Below are 25649 nucleotides of genomic sequence, written 5' to 3'. Positions count from 1 at the left end.
AGCCTTTGAGATTTGGTGCTACAGAAGAATACTGAAAATTAGGTGGACTGGTAACATAAGGCGTGAGAGTATCTCCGGAGAAACGGTGAGGAAAGTAATATACGGAAAACACTGAGAAGAAGAAGAAGAAGAATGAGGGGCAGGCTTTATGCTAAGTATGTTAGATTTAATCAACAATGTTAAAACATCAGAGAATAACGTCGATCCTACTAGAGGGAGCTATAGAGAGTAAAACCATTCAGAAGACTGATGACTGAAAGAAAAAGCAAAAGTTTTCTCTAGACTGAGTCAATATCGTATCAGTTCCTCAGAAATTCATTTAATAAGGAGCTATAAAATGTACGTGTGACAGATTTTCCAGTTCCCGTGTAATCAGGAAGTACACGCACGTGTAATACATTACGCTGTTTCGATTACACTTTTCGGCATTCTAGTGGTTTTCGCCAAGTCCTAACCTCAGTTTACATTGTAAAGACACTCCTCTAGATTTTCCACGCCCTCTGAAGAGGCGTTGTAAATCACCGTCCGACCATTAAGATATAGGTTAAAAGGTATCTTACCGTGTGTTTCTACAGTACGATCAACAGACATTTTCAGTTATTCTCTCGTGACGTTTACGTCTAAACAAAAAGTAACGTTTTAAACTTAGAGCATAATTTCGATCATCTCTGTTTTGACTGGGACGTAACCGACAATCAACATTTATATTAAGGATATAGAAAAAGACGTAGAAAACTAAAATTAGCTTGTCGTAAGTGACCTTCGCCTCATGCACGTGATGTTTTGTTGTTGTATTCGATCAAAATATTGATTTTGGGGTATCTCTCCAAGATAGTCTATCCTGTAGAAGCCTATTCACCTCTTCGTAACTATTGCATCCTACATCCGTTGGTAACTCTTTACTACTAAGGGCTCGTCTATCTGTACTCATTTTATCTCGACACTGCCTCCCATTACCAAACTTATGACTTTGTGATGCCTCAGAATATGTCCTGTGAGCAAATCGCTTCTTAGAGGGTTTTCTCACAAATTTATTTTCTCCCCAATTTGATTCACTATACGTTCATTAGTTATATGATTTGACCCTCTTATATTCACCATTCTTGAATAGGGCTAAACTGAAAAGTTTCTACTCTATTCTTGTCTGAACCGTTAATAGTCAACGTTTTATTTCTTCAATGGCTAGAATCCAACAAGACAATCCTTAACGCTTAAATTTATGTTCTATTTAATCAATTTCTCCTTTCAGGAAAAGATTGTCTTTCGATTACCAGTGTCCATTACGCATCCTCTCTATTTTGGCTACCGTCAGTGATTTCGCTGATCAGATAGCAAAAGTCATCTAATACTTCTTGTGTCTTGTTCGCTAGTCGATTGCTCTCAGTATCGCCTGACTTAATCCGACTTCATTCCATTACTCTCGGTTTGGTTTACTTGATATTCAACTTATAACCCCTTTTCAGGACACCATTCATATCGTTCAAGTAATAATCCTTTTACATCTCTGACTGAATTACACTGTCGTTTCTTTGATTCTCATTCGACTATAGTACCCTTCCTATCTTGTTCCTTTGCGTAGTCGATCGCTTTCTGTACGTACTAATTAAATAAAGTCGCAGATAGGTTACCATACTGTGTGTTCTCAGCTGGAGTCTATTTCCTTACAAACTATAGGCAGCGCACCCTGTGTTTTATTCCTGCTACCGTCAAAATTTCGAAGAATATATTGTCGTTAGCGTTGTCAAATCCTTCCTCTAAATCTGTAAAAACTATAAACACAGGTTTGCCATCCTTCCGTCTGTCTTCTAATATACGTAGTGAGATCAGTATTGTCTAAGGTATTCCTACATTTCTCCAAAATCCAAATTGATATTCACCGAAGTCGGCCTCTGCCAGTTGTTCTACTCTTCTGTAAATAATTCGTATCAGCATTTTTCAACTCCGACAAATTGTTCTGTAACATGCGCCCCTGCTTCTTTGTAATATACACGCATCCAAAAACGTTTTGCATCACCCCAGAGCTCCTGAAGATAGACGCTGACTGTGGATATTGTATCCCAGACACAGTCCCTTTGGCTGTTCAGAGAAGTCACTAAACTCGCCCAAAGATGTAAACAGCCATGTTCGTGCAGTGCCTATTACATGGAGAGGGTCCGGCAGCCGATCAGTTCCAGTAATTCCACCCGGAAGGAGGTATACGGCTCGTGTTGTCTGTAGCTCAACCGCGACTAGACGTTCAATATCGCAGTGCGGTCGCGTCCGCATTGTTACTTTGTGCCAGAAAGGGCTCTCAACAAGGAAAGTGTCCAGGCATCTCGGAGTAAACCGAAGCGATGTTGTTCGGACATGGAGAAGATACAGAGAGACAGGAATTGTCGATGACATTCCTCGCTCAGGTCGACCAAGGGCTGCTACTGCAGTCGATGACCTCTACCTACGGATTATGGCTCGGAGGAACCCTGACAACAACGCCACCATGTTAAATAACGCTTTTCGTGCAGCCACAGGTCGTCGCGTTACGACTCAAACTGTACGCAAGAGGCTGCATGATGCGCAACTTCACTCCCGACGTCCGTGGCCAGATCCATCTTTGCAACTACGACATCATGCAGTGCGGTACAGATGGGTCGAACAACATGCCGAATGGACCGCTCAGGACTGGCATCGCGTTCTCTTCACCGATGAGTGTCGCATATGCCTGCAAACAGAAAATCTTCGGAGACGTGTTTGGAGACAACCTGGTCAAGCTGGACATACTGTCTAGCGAGTGCAGCAAGGTGGAGGTTCCCTAATGTTTTGAGGTGGCATTATGTGGGGGCGACATACGCCGGTAGTGATCATGGAACGCGCCGTAACGGTTGTACGATACGTGAATGCCATCCTACGATAGTGCAGCCATATCGGCAGAATATTGACGAGGCATTCGTCTCCATGGGCGACATTTCGCACGCCTGTCGTGCACATCATGTGAATGACTTCCTTCAGGATAAGGACACCGCTCGACTAAAGTGGCCAGCAACTTCTCCAGACATCAAACTATAACACTAGCTACTCTCGTTTCTTATATGCCACTAACTTGTCTGGCGTGACACAAACTAGTGTTATTCTCTGGGAGGATTTTCGTGTTCTGACCGCGTGTCTGTCTAATGGATAAAGGGTATCGGACAGGAATTTTGTATGTGTAATGCAATTAGTGCAAAAATTAAACATCTTTTACTTTGGGGGTAATGAAAGCGGTAGTGTTCATATGAATGAAACAATAAACGGTCACCAGCCTACTTAGGCATATGAATTTGAAATATTATGTTTAAGAAAAATAAGTACTAGTTGTCTAAGTGATTTTCAATAAGATTCCCTTTGAATATTACACTAGATTCAGACAAATACAGGATGATATAAGATATGGGTAGCAGTAGTTACCATAAATGCACAAGCCAGTAATTACAGAAAGTCAAATAATACGCCACTCATAATAGTAACAGTTACAATCACAGACAATATGCAACTCAGTACTGAGATGTTACTGCAGGAAGCACTGGACCAAAATTAGATATGAGAAGGTTTCTGACTTAACTAACATATAAACACTACCAATAGAATTAATTAATACCACAATTACACTGTTTATACTCCCATTTATGGAAATTTATAAGATTTCTTTAGCAGCGAATAATGTTCCAAATATCTTTTAAATATGAAAAGGGTATAGTGGGGACCCATAAACTGATACTGCCTCACTAGTCAAACTCTATGATTATTTCAGAAGCAACGTCGATTCATCCAAAATTAATTCGTAGCCCTACTTGGAATAATTTGTGTTTTCATCCTTTAAAGCAAATTACTCAACACTGAGCTCGAATAACCTCAAAAAATCTTTCATGATAGCAATGATGGCTAAATTACTTTTCAAATAAGTTTAATTTATGTGCCTTTTTCATCGCCTGTGAAGCAGGTATTTTAGGCACTGACAGTTACACTCTCTGGCACTGAATTTTTGCAGATTTAATACACAGAAACAAATCACCAGTTAGTTAGAAACAGGATACTCGGTTTTCTGTATAGTCAGAGGGGGATCCTGCTTCGGTTCATGATTAGGATAGAGTTAGGGTTCAAAACACGGGTTTGTAGCACTTCGATTATTATTGAAAACATACAATTTTACTGGTCCATGCTATAATATATTTCTGTGTGCCTGAAATTGGTAGAGCAGTGGCGAAGTAGTGGTGGCAAGCCACGTGGGAGCTAACTCTACTCACGGCCGATGATGTTGCATGCTCTTTACCATTTCTTCTTGACGATGAATTTTTATCGTGTTAGAGCCATTACGTATTTCCGAGAGTACTATGCAACAGCCAAGTCCACATCTGAGGCTATTTTCCATGCAAAACGGCTTCCAAAAACTTCCCTTGGCATCCTCGGTGTGTACCGTGCAAAGGCTGGCCACTGACTGCATACCTTTCCCACCAAGTAGCCGCCCAGATCGACCGCCAAAACCACCTTTTACCTTACCTCGCGCCAAGCCACTTCCGTTGCGGAGGGAGTTCCCTACAAACTTTACTTTCCACAATACAAGTTCCCCAAGCATGAACCAGCTTCCAATATACAAATGTTTCTTTATGTGCAAACTTATATCACAAAATTTCTTTACTTCATAATCACAGATACACATTTACATAGTATAAACCTACTTCTAATCGATATTGGTGTTACAAACCCTACGAACATGTCTGGGATATATTGAAAAGAGATGTTTTTGTGGACGACGTGACCCACCAACCACTCTGAGGGATCTACGCCGAATCGCCGCAGAGGAGTGTTACAGTCTGGACTAACAATGCCTTGATGAACTTATGGATAGTATGCCACGACGAATACAGGCATGCATCAATGCAAGAGTACGAGCTACTGGGTATTAGAGGTACCGATGCGTACAACAGTCTGGACCACCACCTCCGAAGGTCTCGCTGCATGGTGGTACAACAGGCAATGTGTGGTTTTCATGAGCAAGAAAAAGGACGGAAACTATGTTTATGTTGATTTCTGTTCCATTTTCCTGTACAGGTTCCGGAACTCTCGGAACCGAACTGATGCAAAACTTTTTTCGATGTATGTCTATATTACGTCAGGATACAGGTATTTAGTTATTTGACTACTGCACTGCTGCTGTCCGTCATTGCGGAACTTTCATCAAAGTTTCATACTTCGAAAACTTCAGGTCTCTGATCAGTTTTATTGTGGTGCAAATCTCTTCAAGGAGTAATGTGCGAGAGTTCCCCTCCCGCAACGTGATACCTTGCAAAATACGTTGTAACGCGAGAATGAAAGGCGGTGTTCATTTTTTGGATGGTGCTTTACTTCTCAGGTAATCAAGCAATTAAATAAACCATTGCTTGTAACACAAAAAATTCCGGGCCTATTAGGAAGCACACGAAACGCAGTTTGCTATCAGTATGGCGGTGTCAACAAATACATAAATTTTAAAAATTCCTGTGATATACACAGAAAGAGAAGTTCTGAGAAAGCACACCCGCACTACATTTACATAGATCTCCCAACCCCGGTTATCGTAAACCGATTTCCCGATTCAGGTCTGGTTGATCATGTATGCTCTCCAATGTCGATTCTGAAAATGCTGTTTTATCTGCCGGATGTACTCTTCACGGTAGATATTCAATTACATAAAAACGCTCGACCAATTTCGAAACGTGCTTGGGTTTTTAGATGTATACTTGCGTATAAAAAGTCGACTAATATGGACGAAGTGACTTTTTGTGCAGAGAAGGCGAAGAATGAGCAAGAGGTTACCCACCTGCTCTAAATGAAGAGAGAGAGGAATCGTTCTGAATTACTAATTGGCAATCGGATCGTGATTTGAAGAGACCATTCGTGTGAAACAACTGACGATAGTAAAACCGATATTTAACTGGGCTCGCAAAATCACTTCGGGGGTAAACATGTAGACTCGTGAGCGAAAATGGGTGTATGACATTCGGTTCACAGCCTTAAGTTTTGTTTCACGTAAATGCTGCTGTCATTAAACAAGAAACATATTGCAATATCCTGGTTTTTAATGTCTGTAGCAGTTACCACCGCTTTTAGTAATACTGATTGAAAGAGAAGTATCAATGAAAATGTAGAGAGAATTCTAGTTTTTAAGTAATAAATAGTGAAATGTCAATCATCGTTACGATACTGCCCCTGCAACTGCAACAAAAGATCTATTTGCATCTCTGCCAACAATTCACTGAAAACTGCGATCCTTTATGTGTGTGGCGTCTTCTGTATCGTCCAGCGCCGTGACACGTGCGGTGTTTGAAAGTACAGAGCCGCGAAACTTCCCCGCTGGACGCCAGAGATGCTATACAGAAGCGACATTTGTTCTGTGATTTATTCTTTGATTGTTGATTTCTGTTCCATGTTCTACTCCTTGGTGAAAGCGTGAATGCAAGAGTGTTAGATACGGAATAATTAACCGTACTGAACTTTTCTAGCGCATTCGCATGAGTTATCGGTTGCAGTGTATCATTGTCTGTTCAGACCGCAGGGTTTCGTTTATAAATTATTGCAACAAGCTGAGACAAGCCTATTTCCCTTATTCAGCTTACAAGCTCACACAGATGTTAAACCGTCGATCGCGGTAATTCAGACCGGTACCGACAATGTGTACTTCCATTTGGATACTAACAGTATCGCACACAGATTTTTTATCGCCTGCAGATGACTGTGTTTTAGAACAGACGTGGGAAAAATTCTCTGACAAAGAAAGGCGCACATATTCTCTCTATGGCTTGCACTCAACTGTTAAAATTACAACGACGTGTAGAGGGTATCTATAAAAACCATGCAGTAAATATATTTCAAGTCCACGTAATAATATAATTTCGAATATTTAAGAAACTATTCCAATTCGTGAACTGTTGTTTCGAAAACATGCAACATGACAAAACATTAAGATGTAGAAATATCTTTTAGTTAACGTAAAATAATTACAAAGTTGAAATATCTTTGTGAAAGATAATACTGCATTCACGTGTTTAATCTCTGAACACGCCTAGTCAGCAAACATCTCTGAGCAGCGCAGTAGTCATACCCAAATTCTCCATGCAGTGTTACAATATTTTTTTATATCACATAAGGCACATTTTGGCTCGTGTTTTTGTGTGGGTAAGTTACTGCCGCAATAATAATACGCCAATCTTACGGTTTTTCTTGTTTCCTTTTTCTTCATACATCTTTATCTCATTGCAGAATTTTCGATTCTTCAAATTCAGAATCAAGTTGGACTAAATAAAATAGTCACCACAAAACAAACCAGAAATGGGACAGCAGAAAGAAGAAGCTATGGGTTTCATCAAAAGCTTGTACTATAACCCAAGTCGGTGGATGTTTGTTAAGAGCGTAGTGCTATTCCTAATTGGACTCCGAATTGCTCGGGAGTGCATGGGAGTGGAAGTTATGTCAACGTGAATATAACAAAGTACTGGGTTTGTTGAAAACAGATTAATAACGTAAATTTACTGTTTATTTGTGCCTAAATCCCACTTGTCCTTACGCTTAAATGACTTATTTTTCTGAAACACGAGTAAAATTTTCTATTCTGAGTGTATCGTCTTGTTATAGTTCTCTTACCATAGCTTCTCCATTGTGTTTGTTTTCCAACCTCAAGAACGTATGGTTTTGCACCTTACTGTTGGGTTTACGGCGAACAGTGAGTTCCGTTAATCGCTTTGCTGTGTTTTATAAATGTATAGTTAGATTTTCGTTGTTAATTTGTCAGTATGCTACCATTAAAAGACAAAAATTATAAGTTTGTCAATTAATAATGGAGTTAATAATTTTCATCCTTTCTGCTAAAAACAAATGTGGTTTCATCTAGTAATATATCTTTTAGTTTAGTCGTCCTGAACCTGTTAACATCCTGCGTATTCACTGTTTGACTTTGCTGCCTGATCACGTATCATTCCTGAACAATCAACGAAGATTTATAACTAGACAGTTCAGATAATATAAGCAGTTCAAACTAGTAATATCATCTTCAGGTGTAGATCTTTACTGCCATTGTTAACAGAACCACTAAACAACGAACCTAACGCCCATGTATCAACGAAAGTAACTCTTACTACAAACACGATGTGTGTTAAACTTTATGTTTTAAATTTTTATCTTTAACCAAGTTCTATAATGAATTTCGAGCTCATAACTCTCTCCTCAAAGAGTAAATAACAAGTATCATAAGCAATATTATATATACCAACTCGTGGTAACATCTAAGAAATGGGATTGAAGGCAAGAGTAGTCTAGGAGCTGACCACATAATATGCTCCATTTTTAGATATCTGCATTGCCAGTTTTTAGTGAGTTCATCATTGGGCCCAAATGCCTCTTTCTAACCTAGATGTTGGAAAAATAATTTAAAGAAAAATAAAATCACTTACAGCATTCACAAAACTAGTTACTGTTAATCACATGTTACAAATACCTCTGTTTGCTGCGCACGGAAGTGAGAAGCATGTCACTTACTCTATTCACGATGGATCTCGAACATTTTTTGAGATTAAAGTTCTGTCCGTTTACGAATTATAAAATATATCATAGCTATCCACTTGTCTGTCTTCCTGTACTTTGATTATAACATGCCGCTCCATGTGTCATTTTCACTGTTACTCTCCCAACAAAATTAAATATTCGATAAGTACAACTATTCCTTTCCGAAATACACATCTCTTTTACAGTACTATATAGTAACCCCTCTCCCACCACCGATCCGCAAGTTAACCCTGAAGGAATCATTAGATTTTATATCGTGGCGGATGGTGAACTTTACAGTAGTATATTGTCATGGAGAGCAATGAGCAACATTACTTTACTGTATCCATAGATTTTAATCTAGTGGAGACAGCACTGAATATTTCACTGTCTCTTAATTTTCAGTATCTTTATCCTGACTTTCACCTGCTTTCCTCCCTTTGCTTTGTAAGTTTCCGTATTTCTTTCTTTCTTCTGTCTAATTCACTCAGTGCATGTATAATCTGTTTGTATCTTCTCACATTTTCATTCTACTGAGATCTCTGTCATTTATCGTCCAGTTATTCCTGTTTATGAGTGTGTATCTTTTAAATTCTTTCTGCCTAATAAATCCAAATATGTTTCCCTGATAACCTGAAATGGACATATAAAAGTTTTAATTTGTCAACGTTGTAGTCTGTCACCTGTTTATTAGTCATATAGGGCTGATAGTAGCCGTAATGAATTCTTGTTACCTATTTACGGAAATTGCATTCTATTTTCGTTCTACAATATTCTTATCTCTAGTAACACTGAATTTTCTTTCGTCGTTATCTTACAATAATTCTTTTGGGCGCTTTCTTACTTTGTTGTACAAATCACGTTTTAAAAATAATTCCTGTTTTGTTTTCTGCTTTGACATAATACATCAGATAACTTTTGTAAATTTGTAATCCAACTAGAAAGCAACATAGGTCAATTTGTTACACCCAGTTCGGTTCCATACATAGAGACAACAAGCTCAACGGCTTATGTAACTAATCGTTATTTTTATGGTGTGTAGTTTAGCTCATAGAGATCAGATCACCGAGTCGTGTTGCTAAGGCACAGGACGTTCAAATTAATTAGGGATTCCATCAGAATCTATTTTGAGGACAGCATTCTTCCCGTGCTTTCGCTTCAAATTAGACCCCCATTGATCTGAGTATATTTCCCCATCAGGTAATCCAGTCAAGATGAAGAAAACTTTTTGTCTTACAGATTGCTAACTTATGTGAAAAAGAGAGTACTCACACCTATTCTCTAAGGTTGTTTACTGTCAAAAGACTGAAGACTCCCGACGTCTCTCTAGAATGTTTGACTTTATACACGGAGACACAACGCCACCTCTGCTTGCATTGCTTTATCACTATCAAAGTAAAGTCCTCAAATGTGCTCTTTAAGTTTTGGAAACAGATGAAAATCGGATGAGGTCAAGTGGGGAATTTATGATCACTGGTCAGTGACAGTGAACCCAAGGTGTCGGATTGTTGCAGACGTCGCTGCTCTCGTGTGTGGTCTGGGATTGTCTTGTTAAATGAGGCATGCTCCATGTGTAGATAAGCTCTTCAAAATTCGAATACAGCATGCTGTTTTTCATTCAGCGAGATATGTACGTTATACACCGCCACGTTACGCTCTACAGCTCGGATCCCTCTAACGGAAGAGGGTTGCACCTTGCGTCAGCGAAGCTCGAAAGTCTATCGAGTATTATTCATGACATGTAATAGCACAATCGATATTGAGAATAAAATAAGAAATTCGGAGGCATTACATTTCAGCACGCTCTTGTACGTCCATAGAGGGGTAGTACTGACAGGGAGATTCAAGAAATGGTCTATTTACTCTTAAGAATAGTACTATATTGCGGGTGTAAAGGCCGTGGTTAAATCAAGCCGAAAATTAGTTTGTGAAACTTCCTTTGTATTTCGTTCCATGCGCAAATAGAGAGTAGGCGTCATATTACCGTACTGACTACTCTCTTTCTGGTGCGACACTATCAGCAGATGATTCAACTGTAATATAATGGATTACTTTTTAGTGCTTCAAAGGGAATCTGTTCGTGTATAATCATTATATTTGTCTTCCCCGTGGCTAACAGCGTCTGTAGCTAGATCTGAGGCCGATGATTCCACAGTAGGATTTAATCGACGGCATTACAGTGTCTCTGTTCTGAGTTTCAAAAGGATGTATCACTTTCGATATCTTATAAAGGACTTGGTTGTAAGAATTATTACTAGAAAAGTTTTTTTATCGGCAGTAACGCAGAGCGTTAACCTTAGTTATAATATTGTTCCTTTGTACACATTTTTCATATGTGTTAATCCTTCTAAGGTAGCAATAAACACAGCTACATTATCGATGCATCGGCGTGGACTTAGCGACGCACATCCTTTCCCTCTGGCCATTTTCGAGCAAGTGTACGGGTAAAATAAAATGCATGTTGCTTACTCGATGTTGTCTTAACCAATAAGTATTTGTTTTATGCTCAGTTTATTGTGGTGGAAGAAGAAGCACTCCCTCTCGCTATCACAATTTCTCAACCTCGAAGCGCGTCGAATACGAGGGCAACAGTTAGAAGCGCTTACGACGGAGTGGCTCGGGGTACACCTGTTAGCGGGAGCGATTACAACCGAATGGTTCTGTATGGATTATCTGTAATTGGATTTGCAGTACTACGCGCAGTCAGCAAACTGGAATAACAGTCATGAAATTGACGTCTAAAACATTGGGAAACGTGCGCACTGCGACCGTATTACTGTCAATACATTTTGGATAAATGCAGCATCGGTCGTAAATATTGAAATCCTTTATTTTACAGATCGACTGTGGTCGCTATGTAATCGACTTCAGTGGAAATTATTCGAACCATTTAGCTGCATATCATAATGCCACAGAGTTTTCTATGAGCTGTAACACGTACTGTGATGATAACTTCATACAGATATCTTCACTTTTACTGCATACAATACTTATTAAGTTTACAGGACAGCTATCTTGCAACCTTAGCAGTTAACCTTGGCAGTTGTCGATCCAACGTACAGTGAGCTTATAGCTTACATAGCCAACTAGCTAAGATCAGAATAGTGCCCTCTATATACCAAGACGTCAAATACAACAAAATCAATAGAAAGACCAAAGTTTACACAAAAATGACCTTTAAAATCAGATTATGAATTTTTTTACCGTCAGAAGTCATAGCAAAACTTTAAAAGCGCGATACCGGCACAATAAAAAACAATAAAGTCACGCCCTCTGACGTAAACTACAAGATAAAATTTAAATACTGGATGTATATATAGCCACATCGGTTGCACAAAATTTTTGTCAGTTGACCATGGTTTCAATTGCACTAGGGCAACTTCATCAAAATAAAAATTACATGCAATACCTAAAAATTTAATGATAAGGCTTGAAATAAAATACACTCAGTAGGATTACTTCCATAGCTAGTTTTGTCGTCTAACATCGTAACAGTGAGATCTGCCGGAACTCATGTTCACGTTCACAAGTGAAAGAAATATTTTCGTGAAACACGTTAAACATATTGAAAAGTAGATCAATATTGTCGTTAGGCCCTCTGAAATTGATCAAGATGCCGCCGATGTATCTTGCATATGAAAGAATGCCTACAGCTGATGCTGAGGAATTCTTGAAAAATTTTACTTCTAAGGAATTAATTAACACATCCCCAAGGATTCATGCTAAGGGGTTCCGCACTAAAAGGGCATCTAGTTTTTGATATAGTTTTCCATTAAACTCGAACTAATTATCTTTCATTGCAATACGAAGTAAATTCATAAAATCGGAGATCTGGACATCAGGTAAGCCTTTTTGGAATGAACGTAAATTTTTTTCTACTATGGCTAAGATTGCAAGTACTGGCAAATTTGCGTAAAGATCTTTAATGTCAAAATAAGGTAATTTCGTATCTCTGTCACAGGCAGCGTCTTTAATTTTATTAACTAAATCTTGAATACGAACTTTTTTTTCAATATGTCTTGCAGAAATTTGCCTAAGTCATGATAGACAGTGCTCATAGTGTTCGAAATGATTCGTTTTCCATAATAATTATTCTATTTTCAATATTCAAGATGTAGTTTATTAAATTAAAGATGTTCACTGTGATAGAGATACTAAATTACTTTCTTTTGACGTTAAAAATCATTGCACAAATGTGCCAGTACTTGCAACCTTAGACATAGTAGAAAAACTTTACGTTCATTCAAAAAAGACTTACCTGACGAGCAAATCACCGATCTTATGAATGACATATAATTATTTTAAGTTTAATGGAAAACTATGTCAACAACTAGATGGCCTTGTAATGCGGAACGCCTTAGCATGAATCCCTGGCGATGTGTTCATTAATTCCTTAGAAGTATAATTTTTGAATAATTTCTCAGCATCAGCTGTAGGCATTCTTTCATACCCTAGATACGTCGACGACATCTTGATCATTTACAAAGGGCCTAACGACAATATTGATCGACTTTTCAATATGTTTAACGAATTTTACGAAAATATTTCTTTCACATGTGAACGTGAACATGAGTTCCGGCAGTTAAACTTTCTAGATCTTACTCTTGTGATAGTAGACGACAAAACTAGCTTCAGTGTCTTCCGTAAGGAAAGCAGTTCTGATCGAATTATACCTTTCACTTCAGTACATCCCCATTCTCAAAAGAAAACCTTATTTCATTTAGTAATCCATAGAACCACCTCCGCCCACCTTCCAAGTGAAAGTCTTCATTCTGAAATCAATCTAATTAAAACTGTTGCAGTCAGTAATGGATATGACCCTTCCATAGTAGATAATATTTTTAGTAGTAAAACCAATAAGAGAATTACCACTCTAGGCATTTCTAATAATGACCCTAATGAAAAGAAAACATTTTTCTCTACATTTTTTCTGGGTTCAGTTTCTTACAAAACACGGCGTCTGCTTTAACTAAGTATAACTGTTGAGAAGCCTTCTCCGTTAATAATTCTTTAAAAATAATATCATACATAACATGAATCCTACGCTTTCCTCTTTGAAAATTTTGGTGTTTATAAAATTATTTGCGACAATTGTGATGCTTATTAGATAGGGCAAACAGACCGGGCTATTTCGATAAGATTCAAGGAACACCTTCTAGGCAAAAGAGGCACCAATGTTCACAATCCAGATTTCGCTGATCATTTATTAATCACAGGGAATAATCCTAAAGACGAAAAAAGTCCAGATCTTTCGCTCAAAGAAAAGAGGCTTTAAGCTTAACATCTTAGAGGAGCTAGAAATTTTTAAACACCTATCTCTGGAGGACGGTCTCATTCTTAACGAACAGGAATAGAGCCGCTAATTAAAATTGAGTGAATGGGGATTCTGTTCTCAGTGTAGTCTCCTATACATCGTTTTCCTTTCCCATTTTATGTTTTCTCTGTACAGTATCTGAACTGTATTTTCTTTTGTAACTGTTACGTTATGTTGTAACTTTCATACACTGGTTCCTGTTTCTTACCAATACTGTTTACAATAGTCCTTGCAATGAATCTTTTGCTCTTAAGTTCTCTGTAATTCGATTGCTTCCTGCTTTATGGGGCGAATCTTTTTTCGTGCCCACCTCGTGGCTGCCTCGGCTTCATAGCCGTTTAGTCTGACGGTAGCTGCTGCGTTATGCCGCTCTTGGCCCGAAGCGACCTTGCGGCTGTCATTGTATTTCATGGAGTATTTCATCTAGTTGACAATCATGTTATACATTCACATTTAAGTTTTTATTCCTGTGACACCTCTGTTTGACGAGAGCACTTTTTCTCAGACGTTTTTAACCACGGTTTGAGTACATGTAAGTACTTTCTGTATGTACGTAATTTATGGAAGAATTCCTATCAAGCGTATTTTATTTCAAGTCATGTAATTATATTCTACTGCATGTAATTTTTTTTCTGGTAAAGATTTCTATAGTACAATCGAAACCATGGTCAATTGACAAAAATTTTGTGCAACTGATGTGGCTGTCCTCCCACATTCATCGTATTATTTGAATTCCCTTTTTTTATATTACTTTTAGTCTTGGTATATGAAAGAAGCATACTGATTTACAATTCAAAGTTACTGACTAACCAGGGACGAATGCAGAGGAGACTCATTGCCGGAACACTACAGTATTAAAATTACAGTCGACGCACCCAGTTATGCGATTGTTAGCGTACCTCCGCTGATATACAGTCGTGGAAAGAAGCGTTCATACACCTTCGTTCATGTAAAATAACTTTATTTATTGGATCTGAAGATCACAACCGGAGATGTTATTTGGTAAACAAAAAGTATAGGATTTCTTTCCCCATTTGCACATATAAAAGGTTTAACTATATTAGTCTTCTGCAAGAAGTAAATGAAAATTCTGTTCCATCTCGCTTTGAACATTGGGGGACAAGTATTCACACACACAAAGAAAATTACAAAATAACTAAACATAATGAGAATGTTAATCCTTTTTAGGCATTCCTCTTGTATGTGTTATTCCTGTTAACTTTTTTCGCATGGAATGAATAGTTTTTTCGTAGTCTCTGACATACTACTTTGCCGTTCTTGTTGTAATCATTGTTTCAGAGCAGTCTTACTTCGTATTTTCTGACCATTCTTCGAGGGATGCGCCAAAAATGTTCAATTGTATAAAGGTCTGCGCTCTGTGCTGGAAATTTGAGAAGATCTTGAATATGACACCACAATCACAGACGAACAAATTCCTCTGTATGCTTAGGGTCTTTGTCTTGTTAAAAGTAGTAATGTGTGCCTAATCTCAAGCTATTAACACTGTTTTGCCGAGTTTCCTTTAAAATATTTAAATACGGAAATCCTTCCATGTCACCTTCAACAAAAAAGTGTTGACCAACACTAGATGACCCATACATCCCATACCATAATTCCTCCACTACAGTGTTTTACTGCGGGTGTTTGGGATCGAACGTCGCCTCCACACCAAAATTCTGCCATCTTTTAAAATTCGTTAAATTTTCTTTCATCTGTGAACAGTACTTTGTCCCAGAAACTCGTGTTCTTGTTTGTATCCTCTCGAGCAAATTGAAGTCTCCATTTCTTGTTCTTCTTCTTGAGGTATGTTTTTCTTCTAGGTACCCTAGCTTGATAACTTGCATTATTAAAATATAGCTAAGAGCCGTTGATGTGATTTCATTCCCTGAATGATCTTTAACATGCGCAGCCAATGCAGAAACTGTCAACTTAGAATCTTTTTTGACCACCATTATTAAGATATTTCGTTCTCTTTGCGTTAGTTTCTGCGGTCCAGCTTTTCATTCGCTATTAATGAGAGTATTTATTTCCCTAAATTGAGATTTTATGGACTGCATACTTGCCCGTCTTCTTGTAATATCAGACATTTCTAAAAATGATTTCCCATTTTCATATTGGGAGATAACTATTTGCCCTTTCTCTACAGTTATTTTCTTTCCTTTGCGGCCCATTTTGCTGTTTCACGACATTCACAGCTTGTCAAAACAAACAAGCACGAGGTGCAACTTGCCATTGAAGGCGTTTCTTGCTGCAAGCGGTTCGTTAGTCGTTTCTATGTTTACATTTATCGTGATATATGAATACTACTTTTGCCACTATGTGAACCCCGCTGGTACTGAATTTTCATTTAGTTTTTGCATAAGGTTAATTTAGTTAATCCTTTTATTCGCAAAGATTAGGAAGGAGACCTCATACTTTTAGTTTAGCAAATAACGTTCTCGTTGTGATTTTTAGGTCCAGTAAAAATAATATAAAAATATTGTTCATGAAGGACGGTGCATAAATACTCTTTTTTAATTTTTTTTTACGTGGTTATAGGTACATCTCCATTTCGATCTAGCTGACATCTCCTCAGACCAATGAGCAGTCTGATGTGTCCATTGCAACAGGCTGACCGCACCAAGCTGCAGCACACCTAACAGCCGGCGTGCCCATAAAGCCATCTTTCATTATGAGCGTCAGTCCAGAGTTTCGCGCCCATCCCTTTCTTGCGGGCAGCGCAGTAACATTGTTTTCAAAACGGCAGTACCACTTCACCATTTCAAAAGACTGAAGGCGTTTCACGAGGAACAATAAATATTCTAGCCGTAGTAGCACAGAGTGATTCAGAAATCCCATGTAACATGTTTCCAGTTTTTATTTAATACGGACATGCAGCTGGTTACGGAGGAGGTTTCATTCAGTGTGTTGGTACTTGAATTGATATCGGTCTATTTATTGACTGTCAATTTCATCTTGAAGTGCAAATCATGAAGATATTTTTCAGCTCACATAATTGAGCTTTTCTGCTGTGATTGTGATTTGTTGGCCGATTCCAATGCACTGTTTAACCTTCCCACACATTTACAAAAGCTGATCATGCCAGTATAGCATTTGTCTGTAGGTTTTGAAATGGGAATGCAGCTGCTGATGCTTGTAGAAAATACGGTTGACGATTCCGTAATCGCAAAGATCCGGATTCAACAGTGTTTACTCGGGTTTTCGTTAAACTTAGTGAGAGTGGAGCAATGCCTATCAGTAACATCTCATCAGAAGGTGCAGATGAACAGAGTGTGGATGAAGTGTAAGACATTATTCAGCTGGTAGAACGTAGTCTTTCAATAAATTACACGTAAAGTTTATACACGTGTCAGAGTTCCGCCTGCAACAGCACGGCAGATATTACGTATGCGCGGCCTGTATCTTTACCATTTAAGTGAGACACGTGACTTTTTCCAAGGCCGTTTCGAGAACATTTTTTCCACATGAACAGTATGTCATCTGCACCTAACGGAATTCAAGATGTGCCTCCATCCCCCCCTCCCCCCAATCCCCCGACACACAAACACACACACACACACACACACACACACACACACACACACACACACCTTACATGCCTCTGGGCTCTTCGTAAGACTTTCAGAAATAAATCTATATCTAATGACTGTCGAATTTTTTTTTTATTTTGAAATATGTACAACAGATATCGAATTTCTGAATCTCATTCCAACGCTAAATGTTAAAAAAAGAACCAATTCAGATAGATTTAAGGTAAACCTTGAGGTCTTTAGAAGTTTTTAGTAAAAGCAAGACGAACTAGAAGTCATATTTTTCTAGCTTCAATAAAAATATTTTAAAAATTAAATTGGGTGGAAAGAATGAAACTGTAAAATTCCTGAATTTTTTTTACTTTGATAATGGAATTTTAATTCCTATAATTTGCAAATTAATTCACTTCGAAAAATTTAAAGCAGAAATAAAAAGCCTTGTAATTTTATAACGACATGTTGAACATACGATACTGTTTAACTGTGTAAGTTGTAGGGCACATTTTAAGGGAACTCACCAACAAGGAGAAACTTAAGTACATTTGCATGAGACAGTTGAAAATTGATAAAAGTGGTAAAACTTACTGAGGGGGAAATATTCTAATCATAAAGTATAAATCCTACAGTTATTCAGTGAGTAAAATCAGAAATTTTTCCTAGGCCAGAAAATTTATATTGAAATTTTTCTTGCCTTCAGCTTAGCAAAATCATTAAAAATGGAATCTGAATCTATTGACTTTTATGTATCGCTTTCAATGGCTAAATTTGACAGTTCACACGATCATTCTTGAGATAGTGTTGACCTCAGGTGTGTCTTTATCAACTTCAGTTTTGAAAAATTCTGTTCACTACCTCCTAGAGGTATTGCTAAGGTCAAGAAGAATTGTAAGGTTTCGAAAGAATGGGGAAAAATGCCAATGAACTTGCTTTTTGTTATATATTATAGTGGGCTCCGGACGGCCCACGTGACACTATCGAGAGGGAAGACAACGTGTTCGGCGTATGACTCTGGCGGCCGGCCGAAGTGGCCGAGCGGTTCTAGGCGCTTCAGTCTGGAACCGCGAAACCGATACGGTCGCAGGTTCGAATCCTGCCCCGGGCATGGATGTGTGTGATGTCCTTAGCTTAGTTAGGTTTAAGTAGTTCTAAGTTCCAGGGGACTGATGACCTCAGATGTTAAGTCCCATAGTGCTCAAAGCCATTTGAACCATTTTTTGACTCTGGCGCGTTCCATTGCGTTTGCAGCAGCAATGTGAGCAGCAGTTGATACCACAGTGACAGAACAAACTGTTGTAAATCAGTTACTTCAAGGGCAACTCCGAGACAGATGCCCTGCAGCGTGCATTCCATTGAACCTAAACCACATACATTTGCGACATCGGTGGTGTCAAGCGAGAGCTCATTAGAGGGCAGGATGGAGGTCTGTTGTGTTTTATGATGAAAGCTGACTCGCCTCGGTGCCAGTGGTGGCTGTGTGTTGTTTAGAAGGCGGCCTGTTGAGGACCTGCAACAACCTGTCTGCGTGTTAGACGCACTGGTCCTACATCTGGAGTTTTGGTCTCAGGTGCGATTTTGTATGACACCAGTAGCACTTTCGTGGTTTTCCGCCGCACCCTGGCAGCGAAACTGTACGTTGGTCTGATAGTTCGACCTGTTGTACTGCCATTCATGAACAGCGTTCCATGGGGTGTTTACCAACAGGATAACGCTCGCCCGTATATCGCTGTTGTAACCCAACGTGCTCTACAGAGTGTCTACATGTTGCCTTGGCCTGCTCGATCAATAGATCTGGCTCCAGTCAAGCACACATTTGACATCATCGGACCATAACTCCAGTGTCATCCACAGACAGCATTTAACACCCCTGTATTGGCCAACTAAGTGCAACAGGCATGTAAATCCATCCCAGAAACTGACATCAGGCGCCTGTACAACACAATGCGCGCACATCTGAATGGTTGCATTCAACGTTCTGGTGGTTACACCGGTTGTTAATGTACCAGGATTTCACTGTTGCAATGACTTATCTCACGGGCACGATAACCTGTCACCTTACAACTTTAATCACTTAAATACGTTCCCTAGACAAATTTATTTCAGAAACTTCATTACTCTATATTTAATATTATTTGCTGTTGTGATTTTTTCCGTCGGTATATTTACTTTTCTTACTGAAACCCTGTACAAGACATTTACACAAAGTTATCTTTCTTCTTACAGTTGACGTTATTAACATCTATGAGAACAATATTAACAGTTTATCTTGCGAAAAAAACTAGTGAAAAACCTGAGTTTCATTCACTAAAAAAATTGAGTGTTTGCGTAATGTTATACTGAGGTCACAAAGGGGAAATTTAGGAAACTACAGCAAGTTCAAGATTAACAAGAAAGAAAGTTTATTTTTGTAGGTATTGTCTTACAGGCTGTAGAAGAAAACAGTAATTTAGTACAGAATTAATTCCAGAGTCACCAATGAGCATCTCGCCCAGAATAAGGAAGCTTATCGTAGTAGAAATAATAATGTGCTGATCGCAAGAAGGTAATGGTTGTTACGCTTCATTACCATTGCAATGAAAATTCATAAGAGAGTAATGCCTACTTCAACTACAGAACAAAATGATATATCCATAGAAAACCGAACAATAAAGTGACTCACTGTAACAAAGCCGCATATTACTTTATAAATAAGACAACAATATAATGCAGAAGCTCACCCAAAGTTGTACAGTCCCTTTCAACACCATTTCTCAGTCTATCAGAGCAAACATAATCTGCAACTTAGATCCAGAGTCACAGAGGAACAGTCCTCCAATATGGAGCTATCGAGTGCAGCGACAGCCAATCGGCCATGGTCCTCCACCCCCTAACCACTCGTAATTTCATGGTGTTCTGTATCGTCCGCAGCTGAGAAGAATGGGTGCGGCACGAACCTGGCTGCAAGGAGGGAACGGTGTCTAGACAGGAATGTATGGACTATTGTAGAAACATTTTCATGAATGCTACTACTTGAAAACTGTAACTGTGACTTCACTGAAGAGGTCTGAGTGATATAAATGAAACGAATCTTCTCTCGCCTACAGAGGTCGCATATTACCACATCTAGTCGCTCAAATTCTCCATTCATATGCATGGTATCAGTAACGGTTTTATCAATAATTTAGTGATGTAGGTTTTATGTATGCAGCTATTGAAATCTGTTTTCTCGTTAAAACATCGCCAGTAGTTGCATTTCCTAGTCTGATTCTGGCCGGTAATGTTGATAGGAGTTACGATGCCTGCATGCATTTCTCACTACAATTGTAGCTTTTCGCAATGAAGCTGTAAACAAAAACTGGAAGAAACTCTGAGACCGTAGTCGCCGAATAATGCAACACAACAAGGCTGACAATTAGGCGTACTGGTAAGTAATGTTTTTCGGACTGCCTCCTGCATATAAATGAAGCCTGCTAAACATAGATAAAAAGTATTCCAGTGGATAAGCTCTCTGTTCCTCCCTACTCTGAATTAACACAGCTTGTTAGAGAGTCAGTGTCTTGGATGGAATGTCTCGCTGTCACGTCCCGAATGTCTTATACGACATTTTATACTCTACAAAACTGTTAAGGCTTTCGTTGCCGCTTGTTGACAAATAGCCTTTGGGCTTCTGTCTCGGGTTCTTCGGCCGACATTTTTTTGATAATTTTTCTGACGATTCACCAGCTGTCAAAGCTTTAGCCTCCATCGCTGGTGGTGGACTTTCTACACTCTGATGGAGAACAGAACCTTGAGCTTCCCCGTATTTTTCGCACCCACTTGCACGGGAAAGCAATCATTCACTGCAGTAAGAAATATCGTCAACGGCCTTACCACAGTGGTAACATGGGTTCCCGTCAGGTCACCCAAGTTAAGCACTGAATTAGCTAGCACTTGGATGTGTGACCATCCGGGTCTGACGAGTGCCGTTAGCAATTAGGGTGCACTCAGCCCTTGTGAGGCCAATTGTGGACCTATGTGACTGAGAAGCAGCGGCTCCAGTCACGAAAACTGATAAAGGCCTGGAGAGCGGTACGCTGACCATTCACGCTCAGATTTCCGCATCCAGTGACGCCTATCGACTGAAGATAGTGACTACTGTTGGACCTTCAGAGGCATGTTCCAGCATAGTTTTAGTTCTAATGCGAAATGCCACAAGATGAATACATCAAAATATTATTCGAAGGAATATTTGTGGCGTGTATCCAAGAGAGAGGAACGCGCGATAGAGTTGTTGTGGAAGTCATGACACAACGCCGTCCCCCACCCCTCAAAATATCTTTTTGTATAAGCATTCACACACTGGTGTCCAAAATTAAAGCAACAAACCGCTATTTACCCATACTGTATCTAATTCACGATATAACCATATGAACTGTCGACAGAAGTCGTTACGATCGTGTTCAGCACGGAAGATGGCATTCTGGTCAACGGACAACCACGCCAGTGATGACGTCAGGCCACCTTTGAAGCGAGGTAGTGTTTGCAGGGTAGTCCTACATCCACAGGCGCTGTGTACATAGTCACAAACGCTGTAGTATGGCACAGAGAAGACGCCTCGAGTCTCCCTGCTGTGAAGGGCCATAGGAAAAATGGAAGCAGGACGGTCGCAAACTGATTGCGGCCCGATGGTTTAGTGTGAATCGGTCTGTTGTTCCTCGGATGAGACAACAGTTTACAGAGACCGAAACTGTATCCCGGAGACAAGGACAGGACCGGCCACGTGTGACATCAGAAAGAGTGGACCGTTATTTGACTGTAAGGGTACGACCGTACAGCCTTAGTGCTGCACACCAACTGGCAACTGACCAGCATACCCTGGAAGTGTTGAATCGAAGCAAACGGTTTGCAGAAGGCTTCAACAGAATTACCTTTATTGCTGGAAACCTGCTGTCTTTTTACCTCTAGTGTGCCTTCAAAGAGGGAACGTCTAGAGTGGAACGTCTAGAGTGGACTTGGAGAGTCGAACGGTGGACGGATGTTATCTTCACAGATGTGTCCCGATTTGGTCTGAAGACTGATTCTCGACGTATTCGCATCTGGAGGACACCTGCAACACGATTTCGGGACCCACACACTGTGAAAAGAGACCGATATCGAACACTTCTTCATGAAATCGTAAGGGAGAATTAGCAAGATTTAACTGCTGTCAGCTACCGTTAGGTGATTTTCGGACCTGATTTGCATTGCCAGATGTTGTGGGCACAGACTTCGTACTGATGGACGATAACGGTTTTTGGAAACTGAAGATATTGAACGCATGGCGTGGCCTGCTCACTCTCTAGATTTGAATCCCATAGAACATTTCTGGGACGAACTAGCGACATAAGATGCACCACGCCAGCATCATCCGACCAGTTTCCAAGAATTGTGAACAGCTCTGCAGGGAGAATGGGTGTTATGGCCTCAACACGAGGTCGATGGCGTCATTCACAGCCTTTTCCGTCGTTGTCAGGCCTGTATTCGAGCCAGAGGTTGTCACACCCTATACTGTGCACATTAATGTGTGTGCAAATCCATCAAGTTGGAAGAAACGGAAGAACATTTCCTTATATTGTTTTATGCCACTGTCACATGTTTATACTGTTTTGTGGCAAAATAAACGCAACCTTCCGAAATTTCGGTTTGTTGCTTTAACTTTGTACAACAGTGTACTTTTATATATATGAATTTCCAAATACCTCTGCTAACTTTCGGAGAATACATTAGTATAAAGAATTTCAATCTAGAAGATCACAAGCTATGTTTAACACAAAATACTTTTTAGTGCTTTTCTGAGGGCTGCTCTGTGTGAGTGTGTTTGAAGACCAACCTGTAACAAAAAAAAATCCAAGCAGGTAAAGTTACCCGTATCTGATTTCCATGTGGAAGCGGCAAAGCCCATGAAGTTGAGTAAGTCAAAAGAGAAAGTTGCATGAATTCCTTAAGAAAGAAAATAATGGAAACTTTCCTGAAAGTAACCATGAACGTGTTTCAAACAAGTCACGTGGTCTCACAGCCGTAATCTGCTAATCTGTATTCACAGCTGTAGTGCTAAGTGAAGTACCGACAATAGTGAGATGATGAGTGTATACTTCGATTTTATGTCGTGTAAAGTATGACGTAGTCAAAATTGTGACAGTTTGTTGCTATTACAGCTCTCAGTACAAATACACGACACACGAACTTCACAAATTCTTGATCGAGTGTTTTTCAAATTCTGTTTTTCTCTGGACCAGAGTTTGTTGGAAGTTATGCTCAAGTGATGTACAGGGTGAACTATGTGAAATAAAATCGTCATAACTTCTGAGCGGTTTGCGTCAGGACGTTCAAAGTGCACGGTTAGCAGCGGGGTATGATGGGAATTAGTATTGCATATGGTTTGGATAGTTTGGTTTAGAGAAGAAGCCCACTTTTATTTGGATGTGTTCGCCAATGACCAAATTCGCGCATTTTGGTAGCCGAGAATCCGCATTTCGCGATCGAAAAGTCTCTGCACCCACAACGGGTGACTGCGTGGTGTGCAATGTGCAGTCACGGAATAATCGGTGCGATATTACTTGATGGCACGGAGACTACCAAAAGGTACGTGAAGATTTTAGAAGATGATTTCATCCCCATTATCTGAAGTTACCCGGATTTTGACAAGACGAGGTTCATGCAAGACGGAGATCGGCCCCATCGAAGCAGGAGAGTGTTTGATGTCCTGAAGGAGTATTGTGGGGACCCCATTTTGGCTCTGGGGTACCCAGAGGCCACTGGCATGGGCCTCGATTGACCGCCATATTCTCAGGATCTGAACACAAGAGACTCCTTTTTGTGGGGCTATATTAAAGACAAGGTGTGCAGCAATAACCCCAAAACCGTTTCTGAGCTTAAAAGAGTCATCTAGGAGGACATCGACAGCATCGATGTTCCGACACTTCAGCAAGTCATGCAGAATTTCACTGTTTGTGTGTTTCACATCATCAACAATACTGGCAGGCATATTGAACATGTAATAACGTAAATCCAAATACCTGTAGTGGCGTTTACATGTTGAATAAATCGTGTGCGTGCCGTAGTTTGTTACTAATTTACGTTTTTTTCGTATAGTTCAATAATTGTCAACCTTTACTAAACACAAGTAGGAGCAAGTCGTTATCATAATATGAAGATATAATGCACACGGTCCAATCACATTAATGTGAACACTTTCCAAAAGCCTGAATAACCTTCTTTTGCAGCGCGGACCTGCAGGATGAGTGTCAGTGACGTTCTGAAGGTACCGACAGCTAGGATTCTCTGGTGAGGGACCATGACGAGTAGAGTCCGATTGAGGTTGTCCCACAGATTCTCAGTTGGGTGCAAATCTGGGGAGTTTGCTCAGGGAAGTACAAAAACTCATCTTGGTTCACAGTGCGAGCTGTGTGACATGTTGCATTGTCCTGCTGGTAGATGCCATCGTGCAGAGGAAAAACGAACTGCATGTAGCGGAGGACATGGTCCCCAAGGATAGATGCACATTTGTGTTGATCCATTGTGCCTACCAGACTGATGAGATCGCCCAAGGAATGCCATGAAAACATTCTCCACACCATAACGCATGCAGGGCGTTGACTTTCAGACGTTACACGCTGTACATACCAACAGCCTTCTTTCTGATGGAGTATAAAGAGCGTTTCGTCTGTAAAGGTCACGATTGCCACTTAGTGAGCGTCTAGTAGTGGTATTGACGAGCAAATTTCAGCCTTCGTCGTCGATTAACAGCGGTCAGCATGGGTGCATGAACCAACGCCTGCTGCAGAACCCCATACGCAGAAACTTTCGTTGAACGGTCTTTGAGGAGACACTGTTGGTAGCTCCCTGGTTCATGTGGACGGATAGCTGCTCAGAACTTGCACGTATTTCCACCTGTACATGTCTCCTCAGCCGTCGATGAACGCTGTCAGCTATGGCCCGTGGGGAACCTCAGTTGGTCAGCGCCGGTTTCGAATGCTGCCATTTTGCCACGCTTTAAGCGCGGCGGCACGTGAACAGTTTACAAACTTAATCGTTTTGGAAATGCTCCCACCCTTGGGCTGGAAACCAATGATCAGGCCATTTTGGACGTCACATAAATCGTTCCTTTTCTTCTGCCGTCTGTGAACGGATATTGCACGTTGACGTCGAGCACAGACGGTGATCACTTTGATATGAGTGTATAACACTATACCCCAACAGAACAAATAGACCTGTTCTGGGAAAAGCCACGTATAACATTATTATATGGGGAATTCTGCATATAAAATACACGTAATGAACATGTC

General features: G+C 40.0%; 1 protein-coding gene and 1 long non-coding RNA gene across 2 annotated transcripts in view; both read left to right on the top strand.

The window, feature by feature from the left end:
• LOC126278909 (dual specificity protein phosphatase 8-like) overlaps window positions 1-25649 on the top strand; it is a 795043-nt gene that overhangs the window by 457292 nt on the left and 312102 nt on the right. The gene's annotated exons all lie outside the window — the stretch shown is intronic.
• Window positions 7050-7606, top strand: LOC126279095 (uncharacterized). The gene is made up of 2 exons (XR_007550781.1): window positions 7050-7164; window positions 7249-7606. It is a non-coding gene; the product is annotated as an uncharacterized LOC126279095 (long non-coding RNA).

The sequence above is a fragment of the Schistocerca gregaria genome, chromosome 6, assembly GCF_023897955.1.
Source record: "Schistocerca gregaria isolate iqSchGreg1 chromosome 6, iqSchGreg1.2, whole genome shotgun sequence".
Lineage (NCBI taxonomy): Eukaryota > Metazoa > Arthropoda > Insecta > Orthoptera > Acrididae > Schistocerca > Schistocerca gregaria.
The sequence above is the reverse complement of the archived record's forward strand: the minus strand, read 5'-3'. Positions and strand labels throughout refer to the sequence as shown.